This window comes from Eutrema salsugineum, unplaced genomic scaffold (genome assembly GCF_000478725.1).
Source record: "Eutrema salsugineum unplaced genomic scaffold, Eutsalg1_0 scaffold_15, whole genome shotgun sequence".
Taxonomy (NCBI): Eukaryota; Viridiplantae; Streptophyta; class Magnoliopsida; order Brassicales; family Brassicaceae; genus Eutrema; species Eutrema salsugineum.
Window position 1 is genome coordinate 5,052,397 of NW_006256867.1, and position 24,748 is coordinate 5,077,144.

The following is a 24,748-nucleotide window of genomic DNA, read 5'->3' on the forward strand; positions in this document are numbered from 1 at the left end:
GGAGGCGCGATGATGCTCTCCTCGACGGCTCCTCCTTCAAAGGTGGCGGCCTCCTAGGTTTTGTGAAGCACACACACGAACTCTCTCTCTCTTCGTCTATAAATTTTGGTCTCTCCCTTTAAAATGACCTAAAGAGGGTATTTATAGCTTCTGGAGTTGTCCTGGACACTTAGGGCTTCAAAAATAACGAAAGGAATTGGTCTGGACTTTAATTAAGTCGTCTAGAAAGTGAACGTTGTCTGGTCACGGTCGTGATGGTCCTACCCGCGGGGAAATAGGTGTTGGCTGCGGTCCCGCCTCGTGGCTCTCTTCCGGAACTGCATTTTCTGTCATTCTTGCATCGGAAGTATCTGAAGATCTAACCGTTGGATTGTCTCCAAACCAAGTGCCTTAGAAAGCTGGTTGAATCTTCTATGTTGTCTCAAACTTTGGGGGTGATCCGACGGTGAGAAGGTCTTCATCGCTTATCATACTTCTGATGGTCTGCATTTATCTAAAATTGCTCATTTGTTCCAAATTGCATATCTTTTGCCCAAGTTTCCTGTAAAGTCTTTTGAAACTCTAAAACATTGAAAACAAAGTAAAAACCATTGAAAACAAAGTTAAAACACCTGCATAAGACATAATTATGATCCATAAAAGTGGTCAAAATACGGTGTTATCAACTCTCCCAGACTTACCTTTTTGTTTGTCCTCAAATAAAGTCAGATCAAGTCGGGAAAGAATTTTAAAAATCGCAGGAACAAACCAATATCTCAGTGACCATCCTTCTAAACAATAACTTGTCATGAAACATCTATTTGGATATAGTCTAGAAAATTCTCACCAAAATACAAACAAACTAATCCGTTAATCCGTCATGCGAAAATCTACACACTTAGATCTAACATCCAGTCAACTAGCTCTCTACATTCACTAAGTGTAATAGTGAATTCTCATCAAAGGCATTATTCAAGGTAGATGGCGTTTGGCATTAAAGGCTATTTAAGTGGTGGAGCTTAGGTGTTTAGGGTTACCTGAAGAATCTAGAGGATGCAAGATATTATGCAAAACCGCAAGAGAGAGAAGGAGCTGTTGATGACCGCAAATTTTCAGTCACTTCTCCTTTGCCATTTGTTGTTGCATAATTTTCCTCCTTTGTTGTAAACAACTATTCCCCCAGACTTAGATCTTTTCCGGGAATCATAAAGATGATCTCCAAAACTCCATTTAATTCAAATCAAGCTTGCCTCAAGTATAAAATTCGATCCTCCTAGACTCTCTTAAGTTTTAAATTTCCTTTCCCTTCAAATTTTTTTTTTTTCTTTTTTTTTGAAAGGGGAAACAACCTTTTATAGAGGACGAGTCTAAGGGACGAAATTGTACCAAGATTTTGAAGTTTTTCCAAGGCAAACTGAGTTTTCTCCTTTTATTGAATCATTCCAATGAAATCGCAGGTCTCCGTCTTCACTGACTAAAAACTGCATTGATCCTCTTTCTCTCCGACGTTTTTGCACGTATCTGCATATAAGACAATAGAAAATAAGAGTGCATGAAGTTTGAAAGAGGTTAGGTTCGGTGGGGAACTAGCTAAAAATAAACTAGCCATTCAGGATCAACAAAAAGTGGTAAAAGGATAAAGGAGTCCTGAATGTACGATTCGTTTCCCTGATCTAATGCTTCAATGAAAAAAATTAAGTCAAAATTATGTCCAGATAAAATGAGCTAGTATATCCTGTCAGAAAGAATTTCCATGAATAGAAGTCCTCTGGTGGGAGTTTGTAATGCAAGTATTCTAGCTACAGCCTAGTCTAGGCCTAAATCACAAAAGAGCAAAAAAAAACGAAGAAACATCGTAGAAGCACACTGGTCTAAATCATCACAATATTGTTTATTGTGTTTCTGGTTTGAAAACTTGCTGAAAAACATTTTGAAAAGGATTTTTGAAAAATTTTATGAAAAAGTTACTGGGAAAAATTTTATGTAAAACATTATTATTATTATTTTTTTTTTGAAAAATTTTATGAAAAATTTTATGTGTCCAAAACAAACTCAAAACAAATCAAATTTCATTAGTAACAGATGAACATCCTCCCCCAGGCGTATTTCACATTGTACTCAGTGTGATAAATCTTGGAAAGAATGGTAAAGAAAATAGAAAAGTTGAAATGTTTAAGTGAAATTATCGTGTTGGAGAGTACTGCTCGTCTTTTTTATTCGTTCATCCTTATTAAAAGCCTGAAATTAAATGAAACAAAAACAAAGCAATGGAAATAGAAAATAAAGTTCAAAGGGAAATAAATATAATACCAAATGGGTTGCCTCCCACTAAGCGCTTGTTTCAAGTCGTTAGCTTGACATTGCTACTTGATTAGACTTAACCGGGATCGTGACACTCCTTAATTTCATCATTGGCCGATGATGGATCAATCTATAACATCACTTATCTTTTGTCTTCTCTTTCTTCAGCCAGATATGTTTTTACACGCTGTCCATTCACTGTGAATGAGTTTCCGGTTTTGTCCCACTGGACAATGGCTCCGTATGGTTTGACTTCCTTTATCGTGAAGGGTCCTGACCATCTTGAACGTAATTTTCCTGGAAAAAGCTTAAGACGAGAATTGAAAAGAAGAACTTATCATTAGGAGCAAAAGTTCTATGAATAATCTTCTTATCATGTTATGCTTTAGTCTTCTCCTTGTAGATCTTCGAGTTTTCGTAAGCATTGTGTCGGATTTCTTCTAACTCGTGAAGTTGAAGTAGTCTTCTTTCTCCAGCTGTTTTCAAGTTCATATTCATCTCCTTGATAGCCCATTGCGCTTTATACTCGAGTTCTACTGGAAGGTGACATGCTTTTCCGTAAACTAGGTTGAATGGTGTTGTTCCTAATGGTGTCTTGAATGCTGTTCGATACGCCCATAATGCATCGTCAAGCTTGGTAGACCAATCCTTGCGATGAACTGCAGTTGTTTTCTGCTAGATCGACTTGATTTCTCTATTTGAGAGTTCTACTTGACCGCTGGTTTGGGGATGGTATGGAGAAGCAACTTTATGCGTAACTCCATTTTTTCTAAGAAGATTCTCGAAAACTCTATTGATGAATTGTGATCCTCCGTTGCTTATCACAATTCTAGGAACTCCAAAAACGCGGGAATATAACAGATTTAAACAGCTTCATGACGACTTTTGCATCGTTGGTGGGACTAGCGACTGCTTCAACCCACTTAGAGACGTAGTCTACTGCTACTAAGATGTATTGGTTTCCAAAAGAAGTAGGAAATGGTCCCAAAAAATCTATTCCCCAGACATCGAGAATTTCGACTTCGAGAATAAAATTTTGAGGCATCTCATTCCTTTTGCTTATGTTGTCCATCCTTTGGCATTTATCGCATCGCGATATATAAGCATGAGTATCTTTGAACAAAGTACGCCACCAAAAACCTGCTTGTAAGATCTTTGAAGAAGTTTTGAAGGTTGCGAAATGTCCTGCATAAGACGAGCTATGGCATCAGAATAAAATTCCTTCCATCTCTTCTTCAGCCACGCATATTCGGAATAACCCATAAGCACATCTCTTGTAGAGATAGGGCTCATCCCAAAAATAATGTCTTACGTCTTTCAGAAACTTTTTCTTCCTATAACCAAAGAATTGTGGTGGTTCTACGTCAGCTGCTAGGTAATTCGCTATGTGCCTAAACCATGGGGTGTTGAAAGCATCGGATCGTCGCATGAGTTGCCTTGGTGGTGTGGCATTGGTATTGGTGGGGGTTATATCTATTGCATAAAAAAAATTTCTCTGGCAAACTATCATTTAAAAACAATCTTTTTTTTACTCGAATTCGTGAAGGATGGTCTGCAACTCCATTATCTGCACCTTTCCGATCTCGAATTTCGATGTCGAATTCTTGCAGTAGGAGGATCCATCTTATCAACCGAGGTTTAGCGTCTTTCTTAGACATTAAATACTTGATTGCAGCATGATCAGTATGAACTATAACCTTAGATTCTACGAGATAAGAACGGAATTTCTAAAATGCAAATACGACAGCTAGAAGTTCCTTTTCTGTTGTTTCATAATTGCATTGAGCTTCGTCTAGAATTCTGCTTGCGTAGTAGATTACGTGCAGTTTCTTATCTTTTCGTTGGCCAAGCACTGCTCCGACTGCATAGTCACTTGCATCGCACATAATTTCGAATGGGAGTTCCCAATCAGGTGCTTGCACGACAGGAGCGGAAACAAAGGCTTCTTTGATCTTATGAAACACGGCTAAGCACTCATCATCGAACTCGAAGTTTGTTTCCTTGCAAATCAAACGCGTAAGAGGTCTAGCTATTTGAGAAAAAACTTTTATGAAACGCCTATAGAATCCTGCATGTCCTAAGAAACTATGAATTCCTTTCACGTTTGTGGGTGGTTGTAGGCTTGTCATGACTTCAATTTTAGCCTTGTCAACTTCAATTCTTTTCCCCGAAATCCTGTGCCCAAGCACGATTTCGTCTCGTACCATGAAGTGACATTTTTCCCACTTTAATACTAAGTGTTTATCTTCACATCTATGCAGAACTTTACCAAGGTTGCCTAGGCATTTTTCAAAAGAAGATCCACAGACGGAGAAATCGTACATGAATACTTCCATGAAATCTTCAATAAAGTCTGTCAAGATCGACATCATGCACCGCTGGAAGGTAGCAGGTGCACTACACAATGCAAAAGGCATACGTCGGTAAGCGAACGTGCTATATGGACAGGTAAATGTCGTTTTTTCTTGATCCTCCGGTCGAATAGGAATTTGGAAAAATCCGGAGTATCCATCAAGGAAGCAATAGTAGAGGTGATTAGCTAACCTTTCTCGCATTTGATCTATGAAGGGAAGTGTAAAATGATCTTTCCTAGTTGCTGCATTCAGTTTTCGGTAATCGATGCACATACGATGTCCAGTGACTGTTCTTGTAGCTATCATCTCATCTTTATCGTTTTTAATGACAGTAACTCCTCCTTTCTTCGGGACAACATGAACTGGGCTAACCCAAGTGCTATCTGAGATAGGAAAGATTATTCCAGCTTATAAAAGCTTCATAATCTCCTTCTTGACAACATCCATGAGATTATGGTTCAGTCTCCTTTGACTTTCAATTGAGGTTTTAGCATTATCCTCTAGATTAATCTTGTGCATACAAAGATCTGGAGAGATTCCAGGTATGTCATCAAGTGAATATCCTAAGGCTTTTCTATGCTTTCTCAGCTCAGTCAACAGCATTGTGGTTTCTTCTTCTGTCAAACCAGAGTTTATAATGACAGGATAAGTTGAATTTGGTCCAAGGAAAGCGTACTTAAGTCCCACGGGAAGAGGTTTAAGCTAGACTTTAGGGGCTTTAAGCTCGCTCCACGTATCATTAATTGCTGCGGCAGTGTCTTTAGGAGGTGTAGGAATGTTTGTTTGGTCCTTAAGATATAGATAGTTTAGAGGCTTCCTATAAGTTTCAGACTTATCAAGCATATGCGCGCACTCACTCGAAATTTCTTCAAGGAAATTGCGTTCGTCTTTTGTGGGTGAAAGCGTGACACTTAAAGGGTCGTCTAGAAGCAGATCTTCATAGACTTCCTCAATCATTCCGTCTAACTCTCAATCCAACAAATTTTGCCATCCAAAGTCGGTTTATCGAAACTTTTGTTCATGTCGAATTTCATAACTAAGCCAGCTAGATGAAGCTCAATTTTTCCTTCAGGAACATTGATTATGGCTCCGGCTGTAGATAGGAATGGTCGTCCAAGAATAATTGGATCCTTAGGTTCTCTTTCTAGTTCTAGAACTACGAAATCGGTGGGGATGAAATATTTTTCGATTTCGACAGGAACATCTATTAAGATACCTACGGGTTGTCTAACAGAACGATCAGCTAATACTAAGGAAATTTTAGTGGGCTGGAAAGTGTGGTGTCCTAAACGTTTTGCTACTGAAAGAGTCATCATGTTTATGCTTGATCCTAAATCACAGAGAGCACGCTCAAAAGCTACATCATTGATGGTGCATGAAAGTACGAAGCTTCCAGGATCGTTTTTCTTTTCAGGGATTCGGCTTTGCAGGATAGAACTACATTCATGGGTTATCATCATAACGCCTTCTTCAAGAGTTAAAGAATTTGTTAGAATACCCTTCATGTATTTTATTAAAGCGGGAATCATAGCACAAGCTTCTACGAAAGGTAATCTCACATTTAGTTGATCGATTAGTTCTTTCAGCTTAGCTTTTTATTTCTCCTTCTTTGGGGCTCTTAAGGCTCTAGGATATGGAGGTTTAGGTTTATAGACACGAGTTAGTGGAGGTGGAATCGGATCTTCTCCGAGGATTTCCCGGGATGTATTTTCTCTTACTTCTTCTCCATTTTTCTCTCCTACAACTTCTCTTTCAACATCTTCAATCGTGATTCTTTCTCTTTCTTTTTCCTTTTCCTTACCTTTTTCCTCAACTTCGGGATCGTTACGAAATTCAGGCTCTTTGTAAGCTAATCCACTCCTAAGAGTTCACATGATCAGAGTGATCTGCTTCGGTTGAGCTTTCGAAAGAATTTTCACTTGGCTTCTCTTCAGAATTTTCTATATTTCTAGAATTAGTTTTGATCATCAAACTAAGGAGGGTGGAAAATTTTTCATTGAAATAATCTTGTATCGTTTTTAGTTCAGATCTAAGATCACTAATTTCTACAGACCTAGATTTTTCAAGCTCTAGAATTCTTTTTTGTAGAGTTTCAGCTTCAGAAGAGGGAAAACTAGGATAGGGATTGGAATTAGCTTGAGTAGCCCATTTAGGTTCGGAAGATGGTTTCCCGCGGTCGTATGCTTCGCGACCGCAGTGAAATGGCTCTTGGCCGCGGTCAGCATCATCACGACCGTGGTGAAAGTATGTTTTCCCGCGGTCCGAATGAATGGACCCCCGGTGATCAGAAACGAATGAAAAATCTTGAATTTGATAGACTTTTGCGGTGTTCACCATCTCTTGATCATAAGAATTCATTGGGTTGTCCCAACCTTCAAATTTACACGTATTGTGTGCATTTTTTGGTTGTTGCAATCCAAGTTGACTCATTATGTGATGGAGACACTTCATGACTTTCGAAATCTCTTCTTTCTTCTTAGGAAGTGCAGAATTACCAAAGGTTGCTTGATTGTGGATGCTGTTTGCAAAATTGTTGATGAAAACACGAGCATCCTCTACAGATCTAGTTGAGAAGTCTCCATTACTTGCTGTGTCGAAAGAGTGTCGTAACTCTGGAGTAATACCTCGATAGAAGATACCCATCAGGTATTCGTCAGTATATCCATGGTGTGGACAATCTCTTTGGTATTCCCTAAATCTTTCCCAAGTATCTAAAAGATCTTCATCTTCTTTTTGTTTAAAAGTTCTTATCTTGTTCCTTAAGAGATTGGAACGATTTCTAGTATAAAAACGATTTAGGAAAGCTGTTCTACACGCTGTCCACGTTTTTAGTGAAGCAGGTTCTAAAGATTTAAGCCACTTTCTTTCCTTGTCTCTCAAAGAGAATGGGAAAAGACTACACTTGTGGTAATCCCCATTTGCTGTAATGGTTGCACATAATACTTCGAACGTCTCGATATGGTCAATCGGGTGTTCAGATATGTAACCATGGAATTGATTTTGTTGAACTAAATGGATATAGGGTACCTTGATTTTGGTTTTGCCATCCTCTGGTAAGGCTGGTTGAATAGCTCTTCGATCTCCCAAGAATTTCTCAAGTGAATCAAAACTTCCAATCAGTTCATCATCATCTTCATGTTTTGCCGATCTGATTAGCTCATTGTCATCATAGATCGGTTCTTCAAACTCATCACCAGTCAGGTCATCATCGCTTGGATCACCATCCACACGATATGGTGGGTCACCAAGAGTCCCGGGAACATGTTCCTAGTCTCCCATCGCAGAGAAACCTGAAAAATTCAAAAGAAAAAGTAAAATTAAACAAGTGTTCTAATGGATTTAAGCTGGGATTCCCAACGAAACAAATCAAAGTCCCCGACAACAGCGCCAAAAATTTGATGCGATTGTAAACGGGGTATCAGTTCGTTCTACTAAGCTTCAGGTTTTAAATTTCTAACCCCTAAATGTCTGCAAGTGCACAGATGTGTGTTGTAGTACTTAGGGTATCAATCCACAGAGACTTAGTTGTTTCAGTACGAATTCACGGCAATGCTTAAATCAGACTAAAACTAAACAGAATTTGGTTTTGGTTTTGGGTTTTGGTTATCAAGAAATCTAAACTAGAAAGCTAAACAAGTAAAAGCAAACAGAATTGAAAGCAAACAGAAGCAAGTAGTAAGCGATTAAACAAGAGGCCAATGGAAGCAAGGAACAAGCAAATGAAAAGCAAATAAAATCGAAGGTTGTAAGCAATAAAAAAGGAACGTTGGGCATCAAGGGTATTGCAGGGATTCATGGACTAATGTTATGTCGATTTTAAACAAGTGATAAAGGTAATCAACTACGTATGTTCTAGAACTCGAGGCACGGAAGTATGAATAGCCTACTTTCGCAGCACTAAACAACTATTTCTCGCAACCCTGATCAGTAGGTTTCCACTCTGATCCTGGAATGGAGAAGATGCAATAGCAGAACAAGACTCATCAACATTCATAACTCAACTACAGGTAGATTTCCACTGCTATAGAAGAATTGCTCGTTTCACCCTAGTTCAGACAATCAATGAAAACTTTCGCAACATATCATATCAGATCGGCTTCTAAGTGGCCAGCAAAGAATCACGCAGTAAAATCAAAGGCAAACGAAGAACATCAAGAAGATTATTAATCCTAAATATATCGATTCATAAGCAAAGACACACAAAATTCCATTTGAAAAATCCCTTTAAACCCAACTGGGAAACTACTCAAACATATTGTAAACAATCATCGCAGAGTATTGAAAGTTGAAGGAAATTAAAGAAAACAGGGAAGAAGAACGAACGGAATCGCAGATAGAGGCGCGATGATGCTCTCCTCGACGGCTCCTCCTTCAAAGGCGGCGGCCTCCTACGGTTTGTGAAGCACACACACGAACTCTCTCTCTCTCTCTCTCTCTCTCTCTCTCTCTCTTCGTCTATAAATTTCGGTCTCTCCCTTTAGAATGACCTAAAGAGGGTATTTATAGCTTCTGGAGTTGTCCTGGACACTTAGGGCTTCAAAAATAACAAAAGGAATTGGTCTGGGCTTTAATTAATTCGTCTGGAAAGTGAACGTTTTCTGGCCGCGGTCGTGATGGTCCTACCCACGGGGAAATAGGTGTTGGCCGCGGTTCCGGCTCGTGGCTCTCTTCCGGAACTGCATTTTCTGTCATTCTTGCATCAGGAGTATCTGAAGATCTAACCGTTGGATTGTCTCCAAACCAAGTGCGTCAGAAAGCTGGTTGGATCCTCTATGTTGTTTCAAATTTTGGGGGTGATCAGACGATGATAAGGTCTTCATCGCTTATCATAGTTTTGACGGTCTGCATTTATCCAAAATTGCTCATTTGTTCTAAATTGCATATCTTTTGCCCAAGTTTCTTGTAAAGTCTTTTGAAACACTAAAACATTGAAAACACTTTAAAAACCATTGAAAACAGAGTTAAAACACCTGCATAAGACATAATTCTGATCCATAAAAGTGGTCAAAATATGGTGTTATCATAACCAATACTCTGCACTAGCAGAATTCCCTCCTTTGTCCTATGCAAAATCCGTTAACCCAATACCTCCAAAAAATATCCACTCCCTCCTCCTTACAAAAAACTACTGACCAAAAGTCCTCATACTTCCTAAAACCACAATGCCAACACCTCATCACCACCCTCACCAAACCAATATCATTGAAAGACTTAACCCAATTTACCAATCGTATATTTTACGAGGATAGCCAATACCTCACTGACAACCTGACCAAGAACCGTACCTTTTATGAGTTTATACTCGTCGATACCAAGTCAGTCGAAATAACCCACCATACAGATAAAAGTAACCCTAACCTCAAATCATATTCCACCTGTAAAATACTAAGGGTATACAATCCTAAAGACCTCGGGTTTTTTTACTATCACACCACTAAAGAATTCTCTATCCGGGTATCCTATCCCAGGTTTTACCTACGTAGACTACCAAAAAGCTTTCCTACATACCTTTTACCTACGCACCTATGACAACTCTTGGTTCCTATCATTTGACTTTCATTGTTCTAAGTCAATACCAGGATGGTTCTATGAATGGTGGCACTGGTTTAGACCATGCGAAGAAATCTATCAAACCCAAATACTCAAGGTATCTTTACCCTACTACACTAAACACGAAAAACCTGAAGCCATATGCCCTTTACCAAAAATATCTTTCCACATTGATATGGGGGTTCCGTGGATCCTATCTTGGCACTTTAACCTTATACTTTTTTTACCTGATATGCAATACTCATTAGTCCGAGAATATCGAGGACAGGTACAGTTTAGACCGTTGCTCCGTTACTAACCTCGAAAAATGGTTACAAACCCATAGTCAAACTAAGCAATCCGTTACAACAATATCCCGAGCACTACTACCTATTCAAACAAAACCTGCCAACTCCACCCCTAAAAATCAAACAGCCCAACAGAGTCAAAAACTTCGTCTTCAGGGTCCAACAAAAGCAAAGGAAAATAAAAAAATCAAGAAAATATTGGAAGCCATCGCTATGCAAATCTCTTCTTCCAACAACAAAGACAATATTACACAAGACACTTCACAAAACGAAGACCCATATGGCGGTCCACTATCTGAAGACTCCTTTAGTATGTAAATATCTACTGTAAGTACGGAATGAAAAAATGTATATAAAAAAAAATCCGAAAATAGAGAAAAAAATAAAAGAAACAGGTCTCAAAAGTCTGCAGAAATATTCAAAGGAGAAGCAACAACAATCAAGCTGGCAGAAGAAAACAACATCATTAATCAAGACCAAGAAAAGACAACATCAACAATCAAGAAAGGAGGCAGCATATTCAATTCAAGAGACAACATCTTTAAAAGACACCATCTTCAAGAGATGAGTCTGAAGCCTCAAGACACAAAATAGCAATATTACTCAGCATTCTCAACACCATATCAAGAGACTTCATCTTTATTTTACGATAGTTTTATCAATTCTTTTGTATAAGTAAGCAACAATGCTTAGAGAAAAAGACAGAGTGAATTTCAGTGAGACATCACTTACAAATTCCCTGCACTTCCATACTCTTTAAACCTTTCATCCTTGTATTTTTCATCTTTGTATTTTCAATCTTTGTATTTCACTCCTTGTATTCAAATCAAATTTAATAAATTAAGTTTTAATCATACTTATTATCTTTTGATTCAACCTTTAAAATTTTCTTTTACAAAGTATAAAACTTATATCTAAGTTCTTATATAAGTTTATATAATTATACAAGTTTATATAACTTTATAGAACATGGGAGTTAAATGGTATATAAGTTTATATAAATGGTATCAGAGCCATTTGCGGGACAAGTGCGGTTTCTATATAATTAGGGGGACAAGTGCAGTTTTTATATAATTAGCGGTACAAAATAATGTTTGATTGGTGAAAAAACACCTTGCGGTCCACAATAAAATGTTTGAAATATGAATAAGATTAAAGCGGTACAGATTACAGATTATAGATAAATATATTATAAACATATATAATAATTTGTATAATTGGAATTAAATTATTAATTTTGGTTAATAAAAAATTTTCATATATTTATGAACTTCAAATATTCAAATTTTATTTCAAGTAAAAATTTATTTTTTGCGATACAAATACTGTTAAACAAGATAAAACCATAACTCATGATAAATAAAGTACAATATAATAAAAACAATCATCAAATATTTTGATTCCACAACATATCTGTAATTCTATCTCTTATTTGGTCATAATACAATTATAATACAATTATCAACTATCATAATACAATTATCAACTAAATTAATTTTTTTTTAAAACAGAAATTATCATAAAATAAGCCATTTGAAGATTATAACAACTTCACTTACAAAAAGACACATTTAAAATAATTTAATAGATTTTTTGCCAAAACTATATGCTGTTTTTTCAAGTTAATTTTATTAATATATTATAACAAAATTAAAAAAAAAAAGACATTCGTCTTTTAGATAGGAAAATGGATAGTAATGGGTCTGAATTGTTTTGTTTACTTTGCAAAAATAAATGAGTCGAACTTCATTCATTTACCCTTTATTTATATCTATTTTTTATTAATTCATAATTCATAAAGTAAACAGAAAAAAAAAACAAGTTGAGCATATCGTTTATTCCAAGATCGGATAATGTTTAAAGCAGCCTATTTGGCTAAGCAGGTCTTTTTGGGTTGAGTAAGCTGGATTAAAATTAATATAAAAAGTGTTGGACAAAAAAAACAGAAAAAAACAATTGTATTTTTTTTATTCTGCGTTTTTTCATTGGACCACTACTATTGAGGTGTGGGATACTTTATTTGCGGTCAAAGACATAAATATCTCTTAGAAAAACTGCAAAGAGCTTTCTTTTTCTTTTTTTTAAAAAAACACAAACTACATTTAATTACTCATTGATTGGTGAAAAAAAGCGTTTTTTAAAACTTATTTTTGAAAATCGCATTTAATTACTCACCATTCACACCCTAAGAGTGTGGTGTGGATCTATTGTGGTGCGTGTTGCCTAATGCAATGAATGATGACACTAGAGGTGCAGATTTCAAAGATTGTTTTTAAAAAACGCACATAATTCACCAATCACAACTATTAATAAATATTGGAGTTTTTTTATTTTTTAAATACCAATTCACGGTTCTATCCAATGGATAATACACTAATCCGCATAGTCTACTTCTTTTACCATGCAGTTTCTTAAAAACGCACCAGATAATTGAATTTTAATTTATTTTTAGTTGGAATATATTTTACTATATATATACCTATGATGAGTTACACATTCAAGTACAGAAATCAAAAGAAAAAATTTCATATACAACACGCAGATAGAAAGAAAAAAAGCAGATTCAAAAAAAAAAAAAAACAAGGTTATCATTTTTCCTCTCACCACCTAAGGTACATTTCAGATTTTTTTTTTTTAATGTGTTAATGTTTTTAGAATTTTTATCTATGTTAATCAAATTTATAAAAAAAAAAAAACTCAAATTAATCTTATTTTGCATTGTTACATAACATCAACTAACTACTTGAATCATATTTGCATAACAATAAACTTAGAGTTTCTTCCAAATTTGATTAGATTTTAATATGAAATCTACTCATGTTTTAACTTCAAATATAAATTGTTATGCTTTTGTTTTTACAATTCACATACCAAATTGGAATGAATACATGTCATGCTGCGCTTATAACATAAATAAAAATAATTACTTATAATTATTTCTAGTATTTACCAAAATAAATACATTAGAGTATAATAGTTTAATAAATTATATAAGTTAATATCAATGACTTATAATTTACCAATGGCTACATTAGAAACATCAAATAAACAGGGCTGTGTGTTTTCAACACTAAAAAAAATCAATTAAATGGTTAAAATTGATAGAAAACAATATTACTCTTGAAAAAAAATTAAGTTTCATGTTTTTTTTGCTTTACCAAAATATATGGAGATTCATAAGTGTCGAATAATTGGAAGAGTTGTCATTGATGTGTCCTTATGTTTATTAGATTTGTTGTATTTTAAATTACCATTTTTTAAAAAATATATATTTGTGTTTTTTATTTTTTGGTATTACTTGTTTGCGGGACAAATGTTGTTAGTATATAATAAGCTGCACAAAATAATATTTGATTGATAAAAAAAAATATTTTGTAGTCCACAATAAAATGTTTGAATGGTGAATAAGATTAAAGCAGTGCGGATTACAGCTTATAGGTAAAATATATTAGAAGAATATATAATAATTAGTATAATTATAATTGCATTATTTATTTTGGTTAATAAATAAATAATTATATATATTTATGAACTTCAAATATTCAAATATTATTTCAAGTAGAAGTTTATTTTTTGAGAAAAATATATTGCTAAATAAGATAAAATAATAATTCATGAAGAACAAAACAATAAAAACAATCATCAAATATTTTGATTCCACAACATATCCGTAATATTGTCTCTTATTTCCTCCATATAATGTCCATCAGCTGTCTCTGCTCCTTAAATGTCACTTAAATTATATTCAAAATCTATAGTTTTTTATTTCCGTCTCTGTCATTGCATTTGCAAAATCTGAATTTGCGAAATCTAGAATTTTGATAATTATGAAACTTCATTGTAGTCATTATTACTCTCTTTTGAATTTTAACACTATATCTTGGAAATTTTTTAACAATCCTCCACTTTTTCTTCCAACATCCAAAAGTTCTTTTGATAATAGAACGCATAAACGCATGATTTCGATTGAAGAGTTCTTGTTTATTCCTAGGAGAAGAACCATAATTGCACTGAGCCATATGATATATCAAAGCTCTTTTTCGTGATGATCTATAAGGAGCCAAAAATCCTTGTTTGTTTGGATAACCAGAATCAACGAGATAACACTTCTCTAGTGGCAGCAAAGAGAACTCAGAATCACTTTGTTGTGCTATTGTCAAAACGGTTGTATCGAGGCATGATCCTGGTGCTCCATTCTAAATATATGTGAAAAAAATATTCAAATCACATATTGCCATGATGTTCAAGGATGGATTATCATGTTGATCCCTATTGATAACACCGTATTTTGACCACTTTTATGGATCGTTTTGAAATACTTTTTCTATGTTTTCAATTGCTTTTAAGTACTTTTATTACGTTTTTCTAGTATTTGTAGTTCCAAGACTCTTTTCAGGTAACTTAGGGAAAAGCTTAATTAAATGGATACAAAACCAGATTTCAGCTCAGAGTCAAACCGTCAGAAGTTCACCCCTGATTGAAGGCCTTCTCACCGTCTGATCCAGCTCAAATTTGGAGACCTTAAAGATGGTAGTATCAGCTTTCCAGTGCATTTTACAGCTTGGCAATCCAACGGTTCAATCAAAAGATACGTGAAGAGCAAGATGTCTCGTAAACCAGCCGGCAAGCACTTCCACCCGCGGCCAAGAAGCAATTTCCCGCGGTCAGGAGCATCCCGACCGCGGCAAACCACTCATTCCCCGCGGTCAGAGCACTCCCGACCGCGGCCATCAACCTCCGAGCCCAAAAACCCATTTCTGAAGCCCACAATGATTCCCTCATTTGGAGAAACCCTAAGTGACGTCCAGAGAGGTCTTGAGCACTATAAATACATGTCTTAGGAACCCTAATCGATCATCTTCTATCTTTCTTATTGTTTTAGAATACTTTTAAGTTTTAGGTTTTAGGGAGAGAGAGATTTGTTCTCTTGAACCCTTGTTCTTTCTTTTTCAATTTCGGTTTCTATTCTACTTATTAATATTATGTCTTTGATTTCGTTCATCATGTCTGAGTAGTTTTATTGTTGGGATTAAGGGATTTTCGATGGGGATTTATATGTTCGATGAGGATTCCATGAGCTTTTGAGCCGAATCTTAGAACTTTTTCTTCTGAATTCGTTTTTACTGCATGAGAGTAGCGTCATGAACTATAATCTGATCCAGATGCTTGGTGACACGAAAGTGTTCATCAGGTATCAGATCTAGTTTGGGAGAGCAAAACAAACATAGGAGTGGAAACCTACCTATGGGCGATTTGTGAATTAGGACGAGTCTTAAACATAATGCATCTCTTCTCTTCCAGGGCCAGAGTGGAAACCTACCGGTCAGGGTTGAGAGAGATAGTTGTCTATGATCACGACAGTGGCATATTCATACGTTCGTGACTCCAGTTCGAAAAGTTTAAGCTAAGATCTTATCAATTTACTCTCTAGCAATGTTTTGAATCATTCGTACCCCTGAGAAAACTTCCTTGAACCCCAACGCTTTCTTCTCCATTGATTTACACCGATTTTCTTTAAAGCTTTAGTTCAATATTGTCTTTCCTTTTTAGTTCATTTTCATTTAAGCAAGTAGATATCCGTTTTTTACATTTTTAGTCATTTTCGTTAAGTTTAGTTATTACGTCATTTAATTCCCGTATTCTCTTTTAATATTTCGTTTTTACATTTTAAACACACTACCAAACCCCCACAAAACCGTTGGTTCTAGACTTCCTTACTTAATACTTATTTCAAAGGCTTTTTGCAGGAAAAGATCCTCCTTCCCTGTGGATTCGATCCCTAAGTACTACAATCGATCAGCTGTTCACTTGCGGCTATTGATTTCAATTAGGGTAAAACTTGACACCCACAACACACATCAAGACACCACACCATGTTTTTGGCGCCGTTGCCGGGGAAGGCACGAGTTTTCTTTTCTGCAAAACCCCGAGAAAGGTTAGTAAATCGACTCTAGAACCCCCTGTTCTGCAACTTTCCATTTTTCGGTTATTTTGTTTTCATTTAAGAAGATATGGATCCTATAAATCGAAATATACACTATGAGGAAGGTTTCTATAACACTCCTCAAGCCACCAGACGCAGAGAGAAGCATCTACGCGATCTCTACGGAGAAATTCAAACCGAAGACTACAGAACCTTCCAGAAGGAGCCCTACGCACCTCAGATGGCAAAACCTAGATACTCTATGTATCGCCTACCTCACCAAGTTCTTCAGCAAGATGAGAACGTCCAGCTCAGTAACAGACTGAGTCAGCTCGAAGGCGTGATCAGACAGTTCATAGAAGCTCAAGCAACCGCTACAACTGCTCTAAACGAAAGGATTGATGGGATATCGAAACTTTTCAATGAAAAAATTGATAACCTAGCCTCACAAGTCAATTCAATTGAAGAACGTGCAACCAAAGACGCAGCTATGATCGCTAACAGGTTCAACAGCATGGAGGAAGAGCAAGCAAAGCACAACTATGAGCTTCGCAACACCAAAAACAAAGTCATGGACCTAGATTTCAAGCTTGATGACGTGAACAAAGCCCTAAACGAAGCTAAGAACGAGTCTTATGACTTTACAGTCGAAGTTTCAGAGAAGGTGTACAAAGTCATCGACAAAACCGAAGAGCTTGACTCAACCATGGACAAGGTAGTCTATGCTCTTGATGAAGTTGAAGAAAAGGTTGAGGAGATCATGCAAGGACTTGGAGAGCAGATTCCAGCAACCAAAAGTACATCAAGCCAGAAGACCCAGGAGACCACCCAGGAGGCAAAGGAGGAAGCAACAGCAGCAGATCAGCTCGGAGACAAACTCCCGCGGTCGCGTTGGCTCCGATCGCGGCCAACAGGCGCTCCCCCGCGGTCGCGTCACCTGCAGTCAAGGCCAACCGTAAAAACGTTCCAAAACAGCCCCGTTCAGCTCATACAAGCATCTGTACGTCTGGTACACATCCTGGGATGACTAAACCACTTCAACAACAACTGGTTTGCTCCATAAGCACCCAAAGATCTGAGGAAGAGGACAAGTCATGGCCTTGCAACATGGCTTTGTCTTGTGAAGATGAATATGAAGAGCAATACTCTGAAGATGAGGAGTATGGATTGTTTGTAGAAGATCCAAACGCAGGATATTCCTCAGAAGATGGCTCAGGAGAAATTCAATGGATCACCAACAACATCAGTAGAGAGAAGCTAATGGAGTTCAACAACGTAGTCAGGTCATTCCCTGCTCATTTAAGCTTTGATGAAATCTGGAAACTTGGTCGTTTGCAAGTCTTTTTCAGGTACTGCAAGGAGTCTAAAGAGGATATCCATAGATACTTTATGAGAGCTCGATACATGACAACACCAGAAGCAGCTGTCTATGCGATTCACCTCAAAAATCCGGAAGACTGCAGCCACTACACCAACAAAATCAGCAAGGAAAAGCTCGACGAATTCAATGATGTGGTTCGAAATTTGCCTGAAGGAATCACGTTTGCCAAAGCTTGCAAGGACTTCATAAAAGGCCACTACTTCTGTGAGAGCAAAGAATCAATCCCTGAGATAGAGGACTTGTTCAATCATGCAAGAAGAGGTAAACCTGTTCGAACACTTCACAAAATCGATGGTGCAGGTCAGTTTCTTATCTCTTGTTCTATTAGAGGAGAGATGTTAAAAAACGTGCTATGTGATTCTGGAGCTTGTCTTAACATGATGTCCAAGGCAATTGCTTTGAGACTTGGTATCAAACACCTGCGCAGGACTAGAGCAAAGATTAGCCTAGCTGATGATTCAAATGCAACACCTCAAGGAATAGCTCATGAAATTCCTTTGAGAATAGGAGATTGCATAGTGCCTGTCGACTTCTACATTGTAGAGACGAGAGATGCAACATCCAGTGATTCTCGGATGGTCTTTTCTAGCAACTTCCGGAGCTACAATGGACTGGCCAAACCGGAGGATTTCATTTGCTAATATCGACAAAGATGTCTTCACAGAAGCTGTCCCATACAACAACAAAGCAGGAAAACGTTCTGCAGCAAAAGAGTTTGAAGAAGAATTTTGGAGTGACGAAGAACCTGCTAAGCAAAGCAAGGAGATGTCGAAAAAGACTTGTCTCAGGACAAGGTCTTCTTCATTGGAATAAGTCACGTCCAACACCAAAAGTCGAGCTAAACGACTTAAAACAAAAGCGCTTAATGGGAGGCAACCCATTAAGGTATTGTTTTCTTTAGAATTTTTCTTTCTTTTTCTTTTGATCTTTTTCTTTTTCTTAGTTTCAGGTGTTTCTTATAAAACAAAAAGCCAAAAAATCAAAAAACCCGAAAAAAAACCAAAAAGAAAGATGGTACTTGACTGCTCGGCCCAGCAGGAACCAAGGAGAAGCAGGAAGAGGCCGCGAAATAAGCCCCCGCGGGAAACCTACCATCGACCGCGGTCGCGTAGTCCTGACCGCGGCCAAGCACTTGGTTGCCGCGGTCGTATGGCCCCTGACCGCGGCACTTGTCGTTGACATCAAATCCGATCCCAAACCACCCACTTCACCCCATTTCACCTCACCAATCACCCTCCACCTCATTCATCACTTTCCACCACCTTCATCACCACTTAATCACATTCCCAAACCTCTTCGAATGAATCCGCTTCATCTCCACCAGCATCCCGGATCCAGGTAAGTTCTCTTTGTCCTTACCAATTCGATTATCTATGCATTTTTCTCATCCAATCTCGACTTGTTTCACACTGAGGACAGTGTGATTTAAGTCTGGGGAAGGATTTCATCCCTTTCTAACCACCTTTCTTTCATGAGTCTTGCATTATCTACACTTTTTGCATTTTCCTTAAAGTTTTTCAAAATTAGTTTTCAAAACAAAATACGTTTTAAAGGGAATGGTGAACATGAATCAATGATAGTTGACTGTGTGCTTTTAGACTGTTCCTAGTGACATGCTCATTCATGATTTAGGACTAGACTAGGGGGTAGCTAAGCACATTTGAAACGAAGTACCCCAGAGGAATTTGAATGATTTCGATTTAGATGAAGGGATACACTAGCTCTGTTTTATTTGGACTTAATTTGGACTTAATTTTCTCATTGAAGCATTAGACCAGGGAAACGAATCATACATTCAGGACTCCTTTATCCTTTTACCACTCTCTGTTGATCATGAATGGCTAGTTCATCTTTAGCTAGTTCCCCACCTTAACCAATCCTCTTTCAAACCACATGCACTCTTGTTTTCTATTGTCTTATATGCAGATAAGTGCAAAAACGTTGGAGAGAAAGAGGAACGACGCAGTTTTCAGTCACCAAGGACAGAGACCTGCAATTTGCCGGAAAAGTTCCCGGAAGGATTCAACACAAGAGGAAGCTCAGTTTGCCTTAGAAAAATCTCAAATTTTGGTACAATCTCGTCCTCTAGTCTCTCTCTCTTTAAAAGGCATTTCCTTTCCAAAAAAAAAAAAAAATCTGAAAATAAGAAAAGAAAGGAAATAAAAGCCTTAGAGAGTCTAGAGAGGTCGAATTTTAAGTCCCAAGGCAACTGGAGTTTGATTTTATGGAGTTTTGGAGATTGTTTTCTGATTCCCGGAAAGAATCTAAGTTTGGGGGAACAGCTGTTTACAACAAAGGAGAAAGGATTATGCAACAGCATTTGGCAAGAAGAAGTTATTGAAAACTGTGGTCATCAATAGGTCCTTATCTCTCTTGCGGTTTTGCATATTATCTTGCATCCTTCAGATCTTCAGGTAACCCGAAACACTTTAACTCCACCACTTAAATAGCCCTTTAATGCCAAACGTCGTCTACCCTGGATGATGTCTTTAATGAGAACTCACTATTGAACTTAATGAATGTAGAGAGCTAGTTGACTGAAATCAAGATTTAAATTGTTTAAGTTTTGCATGATGGAAAAAGTGGACTAGTATCTCTTGTGCTTTGGTGAGAATTTTCTAGACTAAGTTGTGGATTGATGAACTATCTTTGGTCCTAGTTTATAGTTCATGTCTATGAGATTTGTGCATTCCCTATTTTTGTTTTCACTTAACCAGTTTAAGCTTTTGCTTTGTTTGAGGACAAACAAAGGTTTAAGTCTGGGGGAGTTGATAACACCGTATTTTGACCACTTTTATGGATCGTTTTGAAATACTTTTTCTATGTTTTCAATTGCTTTTAAGTACTTTTATTACGTTTTTCTAGTATTTGTAGTTCCAAGACTCTTTTCAGGTAACTTAGGGAAAAGCTTAACAAAATGGATACAAAACCAGATTTCAGCTCAGAGTCAAACCGTCAGAAGTTCACCCCTGATTGAAGGCCTTCTCACCGTCTGATCCAGCTCAAATTTGGAGACCTTAAAGATGGAAGTATCAGCTTTCCAGTGCATTTTACAGCTTGGCAATCCAACGGTTCAATCAAAAGATACGCGAAGAGCAAGATGTCTCGTAAACCAGCCGGCAAGCACTTCCACCCGCGGCCAACAAGCAATTTCCCGCGGTCAGGAGCATCCCGACCGCGGCAAACCACTCATTCCCCGCGGTCAGAGCACTCCCGACCGCGGCCATCAACCTCCGAGCCCAAAAGCCCATTTCTGAAGCCCACAATGATTCCCTCATTTGGAGAAACCCTAAGTGACGTCCAGAGAGGTCTTGAGCACTATAAATACATGTCTTAGGAACCCTAATCGATCATCTTCTATCTTTCTTATTGTTTTAGAATACTTTTAAGTTTTAGGTTTTAGGGAGAGAGAGATTTGTTCTCTTGAACCCTTGTTCTTTCTTTTTCAATTTTGGTTTCTATTCTACTTATTAATATTATGTCTTTGATTTCGTTCATCATGTCTGAGTAGTTTTATTGTTGGGATTAAGGGATTTTCGATGGGGATTTATATGTTCGATGAGGATTCCATGAACTTTTGAGCCGAATCTTAGAACTTTTTCTTCTGAATTCGTTTTTACTGCATGAGAGTAGCGTCATGAACTATAATCTGATCCAGATGCTTGGTGACACGAAAGTGTTCATCAGGTATCAGATCTAGTTTGGGAGAGCAATAGAAACATAGGAGTGGAAACCTACCTATGGGCGATTTCTGAATTAGGACGAGTCTTAAACATAATGCATCTCTTCTCTTCCAGGGCCAGAGTGGAAACCTACTGGTCAGGGTTGAGAGAGATAGTTGTCTATGATCACGACAGTGGCGTATTCATACGTCCGTGACTCCAGTTCGAAAAGTTTAAGCTAATATCTTATCAATTTACTCTCTAGCAATGTTTTGAAACGTTCGTACCCCTGAGAAAACTTCCCTGAACCCCAACGCTTTCTTCTCCATTGATTTACACCGATTTTTTTTAAAGCTTTAGTTCAATATTGTCTTTCCTTTTTAGTTCATTTTCATTTAAGCAATTAGATATCCGTTTTTTACATTTTTAGTCATTTTCGTTAAGTTTAGTTATTACGATTAATTCATGTATTCTCTTTTAATATTTCGTTTTTACATTTTAAACACACTACCAAACCCCCACAAAACCGTTTGGTTCTAAACTTCCTTACTTAATACTTATTTCAAAGGATTTTTGCAGGAAAAGATCCTCCTTCCCTGTGGATTCGATCCCTAAGTACTACAATTGATCAGCTGTGCATTTGCGGCTATTGATTTCAATTAGGGTAAAACTTGACACCCACAACACACATCAAGACACCACACCACCTATACATTCCCTATAATTCTGGTTTCACTTTTACACATACATGAGTCTCATCTATAGCTCCAACAAATACACCGAAATATGGCCAATATATTCGATTTTGTATAGGTTTTTCAGGAACTCTGTCTAGTTTTTCTCTTGTTGGAGTTCTAATATAATCACATGCCAGTCACTCAGTACTCTTAAGAACCTCAATAAAAAGATCACACAGTCTCCTGATTTCGAACAAATTTCAAACGAACATCTCTTTAAACTTTATTGTTCCCACATATCCGTAAAAACATTGACACACTTTCTTCAATGCTCATATTTAATGTTGGTTGCAGACTGTAGTTTGTCTGTAGCGTATCATATAACATTATAAAATATGGTAATAACATTCGTAAAGACAAGCCCTAGCATCTTGTTGTAGTCGAGGCCAAATATTTGTCCATCCTAAACCACTATTTGTTAGGACTGGTGCTCTTTCAAAATATCGGTGATAGTAAGTAAAACTTTTCTGAATTATTAACTCCATAAATTGCTCATTTTCCAAATTCCACAATTCAATTCTCTCTGCGTAACTTAGGTTGTGGATATCTTATAATCGTAACTGACATAAACGAAAAGTCTGAAATTTTAAACACGAAATAAAAACCATCATTAGAAAATATAAATTTGTATTAAACAATTGCACAAAAAGTTGAAATTAAAAAAAAATAAAAACATGAATTATTTTATTATATAAACGAGAATGTTGAAACACAATTGCTACAAACTAATCTTCGTTTCTGAACAACTTTGACGACCTTCATTTGCATTTGTGTTTGTTCCTTGTGGGGTACTCCATATATTAAATATACTTTCTGGTCTAGGTACTTGATGTCCAGTTTCAAAATAATTTTTGAAATCAAGACCACGTGATGTTGTTGGTTGAGCGTTTGGTGAAGCTCCTACCATTGCACCATCTGAAGTTTCTTGTTCATTAGTTCTTGTATTTTCTACTTGACCTCCAACAGAAAATCTATATTTAACATTGGCTGGACTCATTCCCGAATTGGCTGGAGTCATTCCCGATGAGCCGCCTTGTTTAAAGTTTTGTGTCTGACCTCTTTCATGAAAGTTTGATGGTGGAACTCAAAGTTGAAAGTTTGGTGAAAGCCCCCATTGTTGAGTATTTGGGGGGGGGGGTGCCTCATTGTTGAGGATTTGGTGGTGTGCTCCATTGTTGTACATTTGGTGATGTGCCCCATTGTGGACACGGTCTAGGTGAACCCCATTGTTGATGATTTGGTAGTGTACCCCAATGTTAAAAGCTGGGGGCTATAATCCTCTTGAATTTTGCCTTCCGGAAGATGAACTACAAGATGATAACCCTACTGAATTTAGACTTCCAAACGATTGGCCCGAAATTAACTGTTTTGGCACATCTTGGTTGTTCCGTGAAACACCAGTCATAGCTTCAAAGAGTTGTAGCTTATCCTTGTCGATGCATCCCGCTATATCTATGAAATACTTACGCCAAAATACTAACTTTTTCAATTTATTAAGGCATGCCCAGTAAAATTTAGTGCCCTTTGCAATTTTTAGCACAAGGAATATGGCTTGTGCCTTTTTCCATTTATCGTAGTCGGCTTGGTCAAAAGCACCTGGACGAAGTTGTTGCAAACTTTATCGTTGAAACTCTGTATCTCCAGCAATGGTGTCTTGTATGGTTGTCTCGAATGACTGTCTTCTACGACCTCCTCGTGAACCACTCAAAACAGAAATCCGTGAGCTTCCACCTAATCTTTGTAAACTAATTCGCTAGACCGCAAATTAACCCTCCCTCGTTGGCCTCTACGAGCAGGATTTTGGACTGGTTCAATTCTATATTCATTCGAAGGGCGTGTATCATTGTAAACGGTAACATGATAGACTTCTTCTTCTTCTTGTGTTTCAGGAATTTGTGTTTGTTGCATATCACCACTATCGGTGTCTGACCCATCGAAGCCTTCTTCATCAAGTGCATCATCGTTTGATTAATTATTCTCTTCTTTGCCGTGAAGAGTGTTGATATTGTGAGTGAATATCATGTAATACAAGAAATTTTACCATCACATCCTAAAACTCTGGCGGTTGTCGGTTAAAGATTTTTGTTAATTTGCATCCCTAAACATTTGAGATCATAAAATTTCTTGTTAATTCGTTGAATACATATGTTTGTTATTAGAATGATTAATAAATGTACTTATTCCTTCCATCATTCTTCATATGCATATATCATAGATGTCTCAAGATCAACCAAGATACCAGGATAATTCATAAGAGCCTTCTACCTATTGTATCTTTTTTTGAATTCATCAAGCTTATTTTTGAAGAATGCACCAGTTATATTCAAGCTGAACGCTCAATTAAACTTTTGAATCAATACTCTCACTAGAAAACATGCCATATTTGAACGAAAATTCCTACGAAATTATTTGTTAAAAAATAGTTTTACCAATTTTCAAAGAAATTATGACGAAATATATAAATGGTAGGAAACTAGTAAGAAATTACTTACGAAAAAAATACATTAAAACGGTAGGAAATTTCCTACCAATTTTCTATCAAATATAAATTCGTATAAATTTTGGTCAGAAATT

At 37.0% G+C, this 24,748-nt stretch overlaps 1 non-coding gene and 2 pseudogenes across 1 annotated transcript; 1 reads left to right on the forward strand and 2 right to left on the reverse strand.

Moving 5' to 3' along the window:
- LOC112088064 overlaps positions 1-23,192 on the reverse strand; it is a 31,473-nt pseudogene extending 8,281 nt beyond the window's left edge.
- Positions 7,294-7,401, forward strand: LOC112088258. Its single transcript, XR_002900426.1, has one exon. It is a non-coding gene; the product is annotated as a small nucleolar RNA R71 (small nucleolar RNA).
- LOC112088065 lies at positions 23,189-24,218 on the reverse strand (annotated as a pseudogene).
- Positions 24,219-24,748: the final 530 nt, after the last annotated feature.